Source organism: Portunus trituberculatus, chromosome 38 (genome assembly GCF_017591435.1).
Source record: "Portunus trituberculatus isolate SZX2019 chromosome 38, ASM1759143v1, whole genome shotgun sequence".
NCBI lineage: Eukaryota > Metazoa > Arthropoda > Malacostraca > Decapoda > Portunidae > Portunus > Portunus trituberculatus.
In genome coordinates, this window is record NC_059292.1 from 1,907,501 (window position 1) to 1,920,000 (window position 12,500).

Below are 12,500 nucleotides of genomic sequence, written 5' to 3' on the forward strand. Positions count from 1 at the left end.
CCACACCTCACCACACCTCTCTATACCTACCAATACCACACCCACACCTTGCCAAACCTTCCTAATACCCTCACTACACTTTTGTATATATCCACCACATCCACATCAAACCTCACCAAACTTTCCTCTACCCTCACCTCACCTTTCAACACCTGTACTTTGCTGATTGCCTACCTGTGCCTTCATTACTCACACCTGTTGACGAGCCATTGTGTGCAACGCCATACCGGGTGGAACAGAATGCGCGTTACTTAAAACTGCCATGAAAAATTAGTTGAGGCAGTAGAAGTTCGAAAGAATATGTAATTGATGAGGAATGCTTCTCTCTCTCTCTCTCTCTCTCTCTCTCTCTCTCTCTCTCTCTCTCTCTCTCTCTCTCTCTCGCCTCGCTCTCTCTCTCACTACGACCATTTTTCAAAGACCACAGACACGATTGTAAAGAGTATTTGTCCTGTTTGATAATGCAGAAAACTTGTTAACATGTCACTAGAATTACAGAAATACCCTTAAAAACCAGTATCACTTCAATTAGAGCCTTTTGAAGCTAGACCACAGAAACGATTAGCTGAGTTCTAAAGAGTATTTCCCCTGTTAATGATGCAGAAATTACAGAAACACCATTAAAAACACGTTTCCCTTTAACTAGAGTCCTTTGAAAATAGACCACAGAGACAATTAGCTAAGTTTTAAAGAGTATCTGTCCTGTTTGATAATGCAGAAAACTTGTTAACATGTCACTAGAATTACAGAAACATCTTTAAAAATCCGTGACACTTCAACAAGAGCCCTTTGAAAATAGTGAAGGTGCTGTGAGGCGCGGAAGTGTTTCAGAATATGGATCTTTATAGGTGATGTGGAAATCGCTACTTTGGGGAAGGTTTTATTGTATTACACGAAAATAAATGTGACAGAAATTATGTGCGTAAGAGGACGGAGAGGAGGAGGAAGAGGAGGAGCAGCAGCAGGAGGAGAATTAAAAGGGGGAAAGGAAAAGAGGAAGGAGGAGAAAGGGACGAGAAAGATGAGGGTGTTTAGGTAAATAAAAAGAGAATAAGGAGGAGTAGGAGGAGGAGGAAGAGAACTATGAAGAGAAAAAGAAGAATGAAAACTAAAGAACAGAAGGAGGAAGATGAGGAGAAAGAAAAAGAAGAAGAGAAGAAGAAGATGAGGTAAAAGAGAAAAGAAGAGAAATACAAAAGAAAAAGCAAGAAGAAAATAAAGAATATAAGATTGAGGAAGAGGAAGAAGAAAGCAAGTAACTCCAACAACCACCTTCATTCTGCAGTCACTCAATAATTTACCCGCTACAAGACTTCTCCCGCCACTCGCCGCATCAGAGACTCTTTGCTCTCTCACCATCATTGCTTTCCAAAGGCTCCACTTGAAGACACTCGTGCGCTTCACCCCTTCAGTACCATGACGCGTTTCTATTTTCACTCTTGATTACTATTTGGTGAATTTTTTACAGCCTCAGAAACTTGATGTGTGATTCAAATAGTGAAGACTGTGGCCATTAATCTTCTGACCTTCATAGACCCTTCCTAATACCAATAAAACGATCTAATTATAAACAAATATGTAGGTAAAAATGTGTCTCAGTATTGAAGGGGTTAAGAGTAATTTTGTGGCTTTGGCGATAGACTGGCAAAAATTTCTAGTTTGTCAAAAGAAGAAACTCTTGAAAACCGGGTTAGTTGTCTCTGTGGCCCCGGAAAATCGTCGTAATGAGAGGAAGGCGTTTCTGAATAAGGGCATCAAGCAACGCGGAGAGAGAGTTAGAGCTCGAGTCATATTGGGGTTCGTATCCTCAATGAACCTTCGAGTCTTGCTACACTGGAAGGGAGGACAACACGAGCATTGCCTCCCCTGGCACCCTACCACTCTGCCAACCCCGCCACACCGCCACACCGCCACCCTGCATCTGCTACACGTGTCTCATGGATGCTGGCAATTCCCGCGAGAGAGAGAGAGAGAGAGAGAGAGAGGGGAAGATTAAAGTTATGTTTTAAAGCACACTGAAGCCTTAAATTTGTATAGTAGGAAGTGGAAAATAGAGAAGTGTGTGTGTGTGTGTGTGTGTGTGTGTGTGTGTGTGTGTGTGTGTGTGTGTGTGTGTGTGTTATAAATACTAATACTATTACTGTCTCGTGCTGATAGTTATTGGATAGGTTAGTCATGCATCAGAAAAGTCATTTAGCAGTATATATATTTGCTTTTATCCAGCGTATGTGTAGAGATCGTTGCTTTATTATTTGTACTGACGAATTTATTACAGGAAGCAGAAATTTTACCCCTTCAGTACCATGGTGTGTTTTCATATTCATTCTGCTTACTATTTGGTGATTTTATACAACTTCAGAAACTTATGTGGATTAAAATAGTAGAGACTGTGGTCATTAATCTTCTGACCTCCATAGGCCCTTCCTAATGTAAATCTAATCGTCTAATCGTACACAAACTCAAGGTAAAAATGCTTCCCAGTACTGAAGAGGTTAAAACAATCAGTAGACACACACTGGAAAGATAACTTGTACGTATTTTTTTCGTATTTGTGTGGAGACTTGTGCTGGATGATATGAAACGGTGAAGTAATTGCAGGACACAAACATTCCAAGCACTATAGAACAGATAAGAACATAAGAAAATGAGGGAAGCTGCAAGAGGCTGTCAGGTCTACATGAGGCAGTCTCTGTATAGGCAAAGCTACCTAACCCCTTCAGTGTTAGGACGCATGAGTGTTGTGTACGATTAGACTATATTATTGACATCAGGAATTTTTTTCTTTTTAACCGCTTGACAAATGGCATAGCTTCAAAGTGGTATGTGGTGGGATTCGAACCTACGCTTGGACGTCTGCCCGATCCCACGCTCACCACCTTATCCACTACATCACCGCCTCCCTATGGATGTCAGAAGATGAATTGCCACAGTCTTCACTATTTTAATCCTTACATATGTTTTTGAAGTTGTATAAAATCACCAAATAGTAAGCAGAATGAATATGAAAACTCGTCATGGTACTGAAGGGATTAATTCCATCTGTCATCTCCATGCATAAATGTGACTAATCTTCTTATAAAGCTCCCTACTGACGCAGCACCAACGATATGGTAACTGAGGTCAGTGCGCATTGAAAAATAAAGTAGATATATTTTACGTATATTGCCTCATATATGTATAGACTTGTATTTAATCCCTTCCGTGCTATGACGCGTTTTCATACCAATTCTGCATACTATTTGGCGATTTTCTACAGCTTCAGAAACTTATGTGTGGGATTCAAATAATGAAGACTGGCCATTAATTTTCCGACCTTCATAAAACCTCCCTAATGTAAATGAAATCATCTAATCATACTCAAAACTCGTGGCAAAAAAGCGTCTCAATACTGAAGGGGCTAATCCTCTGAACCGATATGCAATGATTTCTGTAAGGAGGAATGCCAAGAGATTATCACATATTTGAAAGATAATATATATATATATTTTTTTTTTACACAAAAAATCGTAGAAATATTTCATGCGTGTTTTTTTTCCCCACATCGATAATAATTGAACCGTTGTATTAGTTATAAGAAATACAAATGTGTGTGTATGTGTGTGTTCGTGTGTGTGTGTGTGTGTGTGTGTGTGTGTGTGTGTGTGTGTGTGTGTGTGTGTGTGTGTGTGTGTGTGTGTGTGTGTGTTTCCCTGCTTAGGCTTAGAAATAATTGATTCGTATTAGTTATATGAAATACCAGTGTGTGTGTGTGTGTGTTTTCCCCACATAGACTTACAAATAACTGAACCGTTGCATTAATTACAGGAAACACAAACTCCAACCATTAGGAAAACCCATCAAGGTGCATCATAGGCTTAACAATTTAAATTGACGAAATAATTGCAGAACACACAAACTTGAACCACTGAAATGAACGCGAGTGAAAAAATGATGAAGCCTTGCCACCATCACACACACACACACACACACACACACACACACACACAACCTCTTCATTACTGGAATGCATATTTTACCATGAATTTTGGGTGTGATTAGACGATTTCATTTACATTAGGAAAGGTCTATGGAGGTCAGAGGATTAATGGCCAGTCTTCACTATTTCAATCCCCACATAAGTTTGTGAAGCTGTATAAAATCACCAAATACTAAGCAGAGTTAATATGAAAACGCGTCTTGGTACTGAAGGGGTTAAAGGCTGGGAATGATGGCTGGCCTTTTATTGACATGGATATAAAGTGAATAGACAGATATTTACGTGTAGCCGATAAAGGTCAGGGTGAGGCGAGTGTCAGAGTTGGTGGTGGTGGTGATGGTGGTGGTTTGACAAGGAAACAGAGGAGGAAAGGAAAAGAGAATGGAGGAATAGGAGAGAAGGAAAGGAGATGGAGGAGTCAGGTGGATATGAATGACGATAAAGAGAGAGAGAGAGAGAGAGAGAGAGAGAGAGAGAGAGAGAGAGAGAGAGAGAGAGAGAGAGAGAGATGTATTAAGTTACCCTCGTCCATAATTCACGATAAGGAAATGAGTAGTGATTAGCATGGAGATTGAAGATAGTGATGGCACGAGTATGATGGATTATGTTAATGGTGGAAAACACAATGCATCAGCTGGAACTAGTATATGATGAACAAATCTCCGGTAAACTCTGGAATTCCTATACCTGCCTCTGTATTTCCCAACTTCCTATGACTTGACTTCATTTAGTATTGAGGTTGCAAGACATTTATCCCTTTTGTTTTTGTTAACTTTCTCTGACATACAAGGGGACTGGCAACTAAGTGGGTCTTTTTTTTTTTCGTTTTCTATTGCCCTTGGCCAGCTTTTCCCTCATACATAAACAAATGAACGAGGCTAATGACATTAATCGAAAGAAATGATAATAGTAGGCATGACTGACGAAAATGTAAATAACAGGATGAAAGATAGTAATGATGACGAACAAATAAATCCAATACAATCAGCAAATAATAAGCGAATGAATAATAGTAAGAAGAATGCATAATGATCAGACTAGGACTCGTATTCTCAAACTTTTCTCTGCTTCACCTCCACTTTATGTAAGTTGACACAAGTTTTGAAGTTTTTTTTTTTACGGTTCTAGAGGCAGAGTGACAAGATTTATTTCTACGTTATTAACTGGAGAAACATCCTTGAAAACCCCGCTAATCACCTCTGTGGCCTTGGAAAAATAGTTGTGGTGAATATGGATTTTATTTTAGAACAACAAACTTGGACAACAGTAAACCAAAGCACCAGAACCTTCACACAGTAAACCAAACCTACTGATCAACAACCTACAAATAACAACAACCATTCAGAAAGAAGGAGGGAAAAGAAAAAAAAAACAACACACACACACACACACACACACACACACACACACACACACACACACACACACACACACACACACACACACACACACACACACACACACACACACACACACACACACACCACACTATACCATTACCAAACCTTACCTGCACCAATTTACATACACAGCTGACCTAAGGGGCTTGTATGTCCTCTCCCTTACCTCACCTCACCTACCTGAACCCCTCCCGCTCCCGTGCAGGTAAGAATATCCCAAACAACATCAAGAGTGCCATGTCCGCGGTGACCCGACAGTGAGCCGACAGCCATTACATGTCCCCCAGGTGGTCCCTTCACTCGCTAACCCGTAGGAGGTACATGGAGGGGATGAAATAACACGGGAGGCTGTGGCGGGAGGAGTGGGAGGAGGGGAAGGTGTGAGCGAGGAAGGGACGGAATAACAGCAGGAGGGAAATGCTACAGCGAAAGTGGGAGGTGCTGGAGGGTGGGTGATGCAGGATAAGGGCAAGAAAGAACGAGAAAATCAAACGGTAGGTGTATATAAAGGAAAGGGAAGGCACAAAGGAGAAAAATGAAGGGAGATATATATAAAGAAAGAAAGGAAGGAAAGATAGAAGAGGATGGGGATAAACGAGATGAACAGTGATACAGTAGAAATGAAGGAAAGAAGAAAGTAAAAGAAGAGGTGTGGGAAGACGAGAAAGAAATAAGAGTGAAGAAAGAACAGGAAACAAGAGATACAAATAAAGAAAGGAAAGAAAAAATAGAATGGAGACGAGGAGTAATAAGAACTATGACGAAAAAAAAAGAAAGAAGAAAAACGAAATAAGAGAAATGAAAAGAAAAAAAAGGAGATAAAATGAAAAGAAAAGATATACAAATAAATGAAAGAGAAATAAAGAGGCGGTGAGGAGAAACAACAGGAACACTGACAAGAAAATAAGAAAGAAAGAAAAAGAAAAAGAAAAGAAAGAGCTGAGAAAAAAAAAAAAAAAGAAAAGAAAAGAGATACAAACAGGAAAGAAAAGACAAATAAAAGAGGATAGTGATAAACAAGAACAATGAAAGAAAAGAAAGAAAGAAGCAAAAAAATGAGAAAAGAAAATTAAAAAAAGATGCAAAACAGAAAAGGAAAGAAAACAAAAGAGGATGGTGATAGATAAGAACAAAGAAAGACAGAAAGAAAGAAGAAAGCAAAGTAAGAGAGAGGTGGGAAAGCAAGAAAAATAAGAGAGAAAAGGAAAAAAAATATACAAAATAGAGAAAGAAAAAGAAAGATAAACATGGCAGGCAAAACAAGAACAATGACAGAAAAGAAAGACGCAAAACAGGAGAGAGAGAGAGAGAGAGAGAGAGAGAGAGAGAGAGAGAGAGAAGACAACGAAGAAGAGAAGATAAGAAGGGAAAGCAGCAACTAGGCGAATTTCTTTTCATGAATAATCAGATTAGAGAGGGAAACTTCAGTAAACTTGCTGTTGAATTACTGTCTGGCGTTAAACGGTTTGCGAGGGGTGGGGAGTGAAGAGAATGCTATACTTGCACACGTAAAGAGAAGGAGGAGGAGGAGGAGGAGGAGGAGGAGGAGAAAATACGTGGAAAGGATTAGATGAAGATAAGAGTGAAAGATGAGGAAGAGTGCAAAGTAAACTGTGTGTGTGTGTGTGTGTGTGTGTGTGTGTGTGTGTGTGTGGGTGCTGATTGGCTGATAAGCTGACAAAGGGGTCGTCTGAGCTTGGCGTTCATTGGTGAATTGCTTCTCTTCAGCCCTTGATCTTGTTTGTCACTTGTTTTGGAGCGAGTGAGGTGGCTGTGAGGGGACGGGCGGCGGCGGTGGTGGTGGTGGTGGTGACGCAGGGCGGGGCGGAAGGGACATGGTGGAATCTGGGAAGGCGGAATGTTTGTGTGTGACGTGGGTGTTTGACGTGGGTGTGGTGGATAGAATAAGAATGATCCACTAACACGAAGCGAGATGGATGAGTGTGTAGGAATGTAATATCCATCCACACATTGATTCCAACACGTCACTAGCTTGATTGATATGCTGAATAATTAATGTCCCACCCCCCTCTCCCCCCTCTCCCTCTCTCTCCTTCCTCCTTCTGTAGCTTCAATGCACAAGACTTCTACTTTCTGTCCCTCATTCCGCTCATCTTTCAAATGCAAGAGTTCATCAGTATATTCAGTCTTTCATCTCTTTCTTTGGTTAGCTCTGGAACTCCCTGCCTGCTTCTGTATTTCAACCTTCCTATGACTTCAACTCTTTTTATGAGCGAGGTTTTGAAATAGTTATACTCCAAACTCAAATATTCCTTTTTTTATTTATTTATTCTTTTGTTCATGTATTTATTTATTTATTTATTTATTTATTTATTTATTTATTTATTTTACATACTGACATCTTAGTGGACCTTTTTTTTTTTCTCTCTCTCTCTTTCGCTTTGTTCCCCTTCTTACATTAACGAAAATAACTAATAAAGAATGTACATGTTTATTTTATTCATCTATTTATATATTCATTTTACGTAGGTACTGACATATTAGTGAACCCTTTTTTTTTTATCTCTCTTTCGTGTCCGTACCTTGGTCTGTACAGGTACCCGTCTTACATAAACGAACATAACTAATAAGGAAAGCAGAAAAGGAAAAAGCACACAGTAATTTGTGAGTATGTATAGCAAGAATTGATTCAGTACCATGACGCGTTTCTATATTCACTCTGCTGACTATGTGGTGATTCAATACTGCTTCAGAAACTTGTGTGTGGTTTCAAATAGTGAAGACTGCTGCCATTAATCTTCTAACCTCCATAGACCCTTCCTAATGTCAATAAAATAGTCTAATCGTACACAAATCTCAGGGTAGAAATGTATCCCAGTATTGAAGGGGTTAATAGACAGGATCGATAGACACTTATGTACATTGGCAACCCACCAGGACGTGAGTGAGTTGGCATGGGAAGTGTTCACGGTCAATACATGTCACAAGTGTTCGCTATTGTCGCCAGGAAAGGCAGACAACGGAGCGAACTAAGCTATTCACCGGCAGACTCATCCTTTGTTACCATTCAGACCTCTGTAAATAAAGGGAAAAAAAATAGATATAGAAATGGAGGGAAAAATGCATGGTGACAAAGGAGAGAGAGAGAGAGAGAGAGAGAGAGAGAGAGAGAGAGAGAGAGAGAGAGAGAGAGAGAGAGAGAGAGAGAGACTAAGCTATTTTTTTTTCATTTATACACTTATTATTTATTATTCAGTGTTTTGTCAGCCTTTACAACTATTTCAGAGACAGCAGTACGATTATAGATACACGAAAAGAAAAAGAAAACGTAGATGATCACTATACAAAGATATATATGTTTACGTTACTCTAAATTTTTATGTCAGAGAGAAGGCTGACCAAGGGCAACATGAAACGAAAAAAAAAAAAAAATAAATAAATAAAAGACCCTCTAAGATGCCAGTTCCCGTGCAGGTCCGAAGGAATTAGCCAAAATAAAGGATAAATGTCTTGAAATCAATTACCAAACACAACTTCAGTACTGGGATGCATTTTTACCATGAGATTTTTGTATGATTAGAAGATTTTGTTTTCATCAGGAAGGACGATGGAGGTCAGAAGATTAATGGCGAGAGTCTTTGCTATTTTAATCCCCACATAAGTTTCTGAAACCGTATAGAATCACCAAACAGTAAGGAGAATGAGTATGAAAGCGTGGCATGGTACTGAAGAGGTTAAGAATAAATAAATCTGTGAAAAAAAAAAATGCAGATGTTTGCTGACTGCCAAAAAAAAAAAAAAAAAAAAAAAAAGACTGCAGAAGAGAAGACATTTAGACTACATAGACCCAGCAGGCTATGTAAGGGCGCCCTGGAATAGAGTGACAGCCAGAAGACATGAAATAGTTGAAAGAGAGTGTAATTTTTAAGAGTGCTCTGGAGTAAAAGAGACAGCGGGGAGAGTTAAATCGAGGTAGTTGAAATAGACCTTAGTGAACAGCTGTCTTGGTTATACGTGAAGCTAAAGATTGGATGGATTATGTGAAGTGTGGAAAGAAAAAAACGTTTGCTAGACTAGACTTGATAAAATATATAGCGGTACCCTGGAATAAACAGACAGGCGAAAGAGCTTAATTGAGTTGAAATATAGACTTTAACCCTTTCAGTACTTACACACTTTTTTACCTTCAGATTTGCGTACGATTAGACCATTTTGTTGACATTAGGAAGGGTATACGGAAGTCAGAAGATTAATGGCCATCAGTCTTCACTATTTTAATCCCCACAAAGGTTTCTGAAGCTATTTAAAATCACCAAATAGTAAGCAGAATGAATATGGAAACTCGTCATGCTACGGAAGGGGTTAACAGCCTCTTTCAAACTACACAATCAGACACAGCAGCTTTGTAAAGGTAGACTGAATTTAGAACAGCCGATAGACAGTTGAAATAGACCCTGTTCTGTAGTTCTATATCCCGGAAACGAGTGAAGTGAAAGCGAGGACAGGTGACGTAAAGCATAACGAGGCGACACAGGTGCAGGAGCAGGAACAATGAAGTGTTTGATGCCGAACAAAAGCGATGTGTAGCCAATTCGTGTTAAATGAGGAGCTGGGGAGAGGGCATGGATGGGATGGGTGTGTGGAGAGTGTTATGATTGGTAGGGGACAAGCGGGGTGGTGGAACAGGGAGGTGGAGGTGGTGAGTGGAAAATTATCGAGATGGTGGATTGGGGAGGTTAGGCAGAAGGAACCGTGACTGTTTGTGTCATTGGGTGGAAAGACTTGATTGAGCAGGGACGTGCAGGGTGGTGGAGGAGGTGGTGCTGGGTGGAAAGCTAGCAAGATGGTGAGAATTGGAAAAGTTAGGGAGAAGAAATCGTTAGTGTTTGAGTGGGTGGGTGGGAGTTAAGATGACTGGGTAACAGCAGGCGATGTGGTGATGTGCAGGATGGAGGAGGAGGAGGAGGTGGTGGTGAGTGGAAAGCTGTCGAGATGGTGGAGGGGAAAGGATAGGCAGAAGAAATCACGAGTGTTTGGGTGGATGGGTGGAAAGAGTTAATTGAATAGTAGGAGGATAGTGGTGTACAGGGTGGTGGTGGAGGAGGTAGTGCTGGGTGGAAAGCTATCGAGATGTAATGAGTGGAATGGAAATGTTAAGTAGAAGAGATCATTAGTGTTTGGGTGGGTGGGTGGAAAGAGTTGAGATGATTGGGTGGAATGGCAGGGTACAATAGTGGTATGCAAGGGGCGTGGAGATGATGCTGGGTGGAAAGCTGTGGACTGAGTGGAATGGAAAGGTTAGGGAGAGGAGACTGACTGTGACTGTTTGATGTCGACACAAAAAATAGGATAAGGTTTCCAGATCAACGTAAGTGGAAATAGGATGTCTGGTACTCGAGACACTCACTCCTCAAAATACCTCCAAACTCAGACATCCGGACTCACTCACCCACCCACCGACCCACATCCATTACCTCATCCATCCACCTACCCACTCACCCACCCACATCCATTACCCCACCTATCCAGCCACCCACCCACCCACCTACTTCCATAATCCCACCCATCCAGCCACCCACTCACCCACCCACCACACACTACACAGTCCCACCCATTCATCCCCTCGTTTTCTTGCCCTCCACCCACCACGCCCGTGTTCTTCCTCCCCTTGATAGTAATAAAAAGACATGTTAAAAGTATGGATTGCTTAATTGGCCGCCCTTCCGATGTGACTGAAAATAGCTCCACTGCTAATTAACGAGAGAGAGAGAGAGAGAGAGAGAGAGAGAGAGAGAGAGAGAGAGTTATGTTCGCTTCATTAACCGTTTTGAACACTCTGGAAATGTGTTGAGTTCATACAATATTCACCTGTAGTCTCATATTTCACTTTAAGTTAGTGTACAAATTTTAGTCATACGAGAACTTTACTTATTCTTTAAGGTGAAATGTCGTTTTGCTTCACTTTCTTGAGACGGAAGGAAGGAAGGAAGCTCTCTCACCGTGCCTCACCTGGCCTAATGAAGCGACTCGGGTTTACCTTCGTTAGCGTGAGTGAAGCTCGGATGCATCGAAGCACCGAGCATGCACTCCTAGCCGGTGTGAGTGAGTGAAGCATTGTACGCCTCAGTGCCTCGTTACCCGCCATGGACGTCGCCACTGTGCTGCGAGTCGGGCATGTGTTGTTCCTCGGCCACCGCCACCATGTCGTCAGGAGGAAAGGCAAGGCTGAAGAGGGGAGGGGAGGGCAAGGCAGGGCAAGACAAGGCAAGGCTGGGGAGGGAAGGGGAGGGGAGTAGAAAGGCAAGGCAAGGCAAGGCTGGGGAGGGAAGGGGAGGGGAGAAGAGAGGCAAGGCAAGGCAAGGCAAGGCTGGGGAAGTAAAGAGAGGGGAGAGGAGAGGCAAGGCAAGGCAAGGCAAGGCTAGGGAAGTAAAGAGAGGGGAGAGGAGAGGAGAGGAGAGGCAAGGCAAGGCAAGGCAAGGCAAGACTGGGGAAGTAAAGAGAGGGGAGAGGAGAGGCAAGGCAAGGCAAGGGAGGGAAAAGGAGGGGAGAGGAGAGGCAAGGTAAGGTAAGGCAAGACTGGGGTGGGAAGGAGAGAGAAGTGGATAGAGGGGAGAGTAGGGGCAAGGAAGGGAAGGGAAGGGAAGGGCTGGTGATGTTACTGGATACCACGCGAGTTACTGACGTGTAATGTGAAACACACTGCTCTCACCATGACAATTTTCAAAGGCCACAAATGATAAGGCATTTTTTTAAATGTGTCTTCTGTTGGTGATGTAAGAATCTTGTTAACCTGTCACTAGAATCCTAAGAACGCCCATGAAGACTTGTGCACCTTGAACTAGTGTTTGGAGTGGAGTGGGTGGAGTGGAGTGGAGTGGAGTGGAGTGGAGTGGAGTGTAGGCGCGGCGCAGCGCAGCAGAAGTGTTTCCGAGTATATTATGGCCCTCTGACAAAAGTTGAATAATACATTTACCATTTGTTCTCATTTGGTAACCACGCACAGTTGCCTAAATTATTATATAATTGCGGCGATAATGACGTGCATAACAATTGGGCATACAATGGTACATATTTATTTGATTTTTTTTATCTGCCAGTGAGAGAGAGAGAGAGAGAGAGAGAGAGACGAGCGTAATTATGTACACTAATATCATTCCGTTAAT

General features: G+C 41.6%; 1 protein-coding gene across 4 annotated transcripts in view; it reads left to right on the forward strand.

Annotated features, from left to right (window-relative positions):
• Positions 1-12,500, forward strand: part of LOC123515060 — a 134,643-nt gene that overhangs the window by 114,028 nt on the left and 8,115 nt on the right. The gene's annotated exons all lie outside the window — the stretch shown is intronic.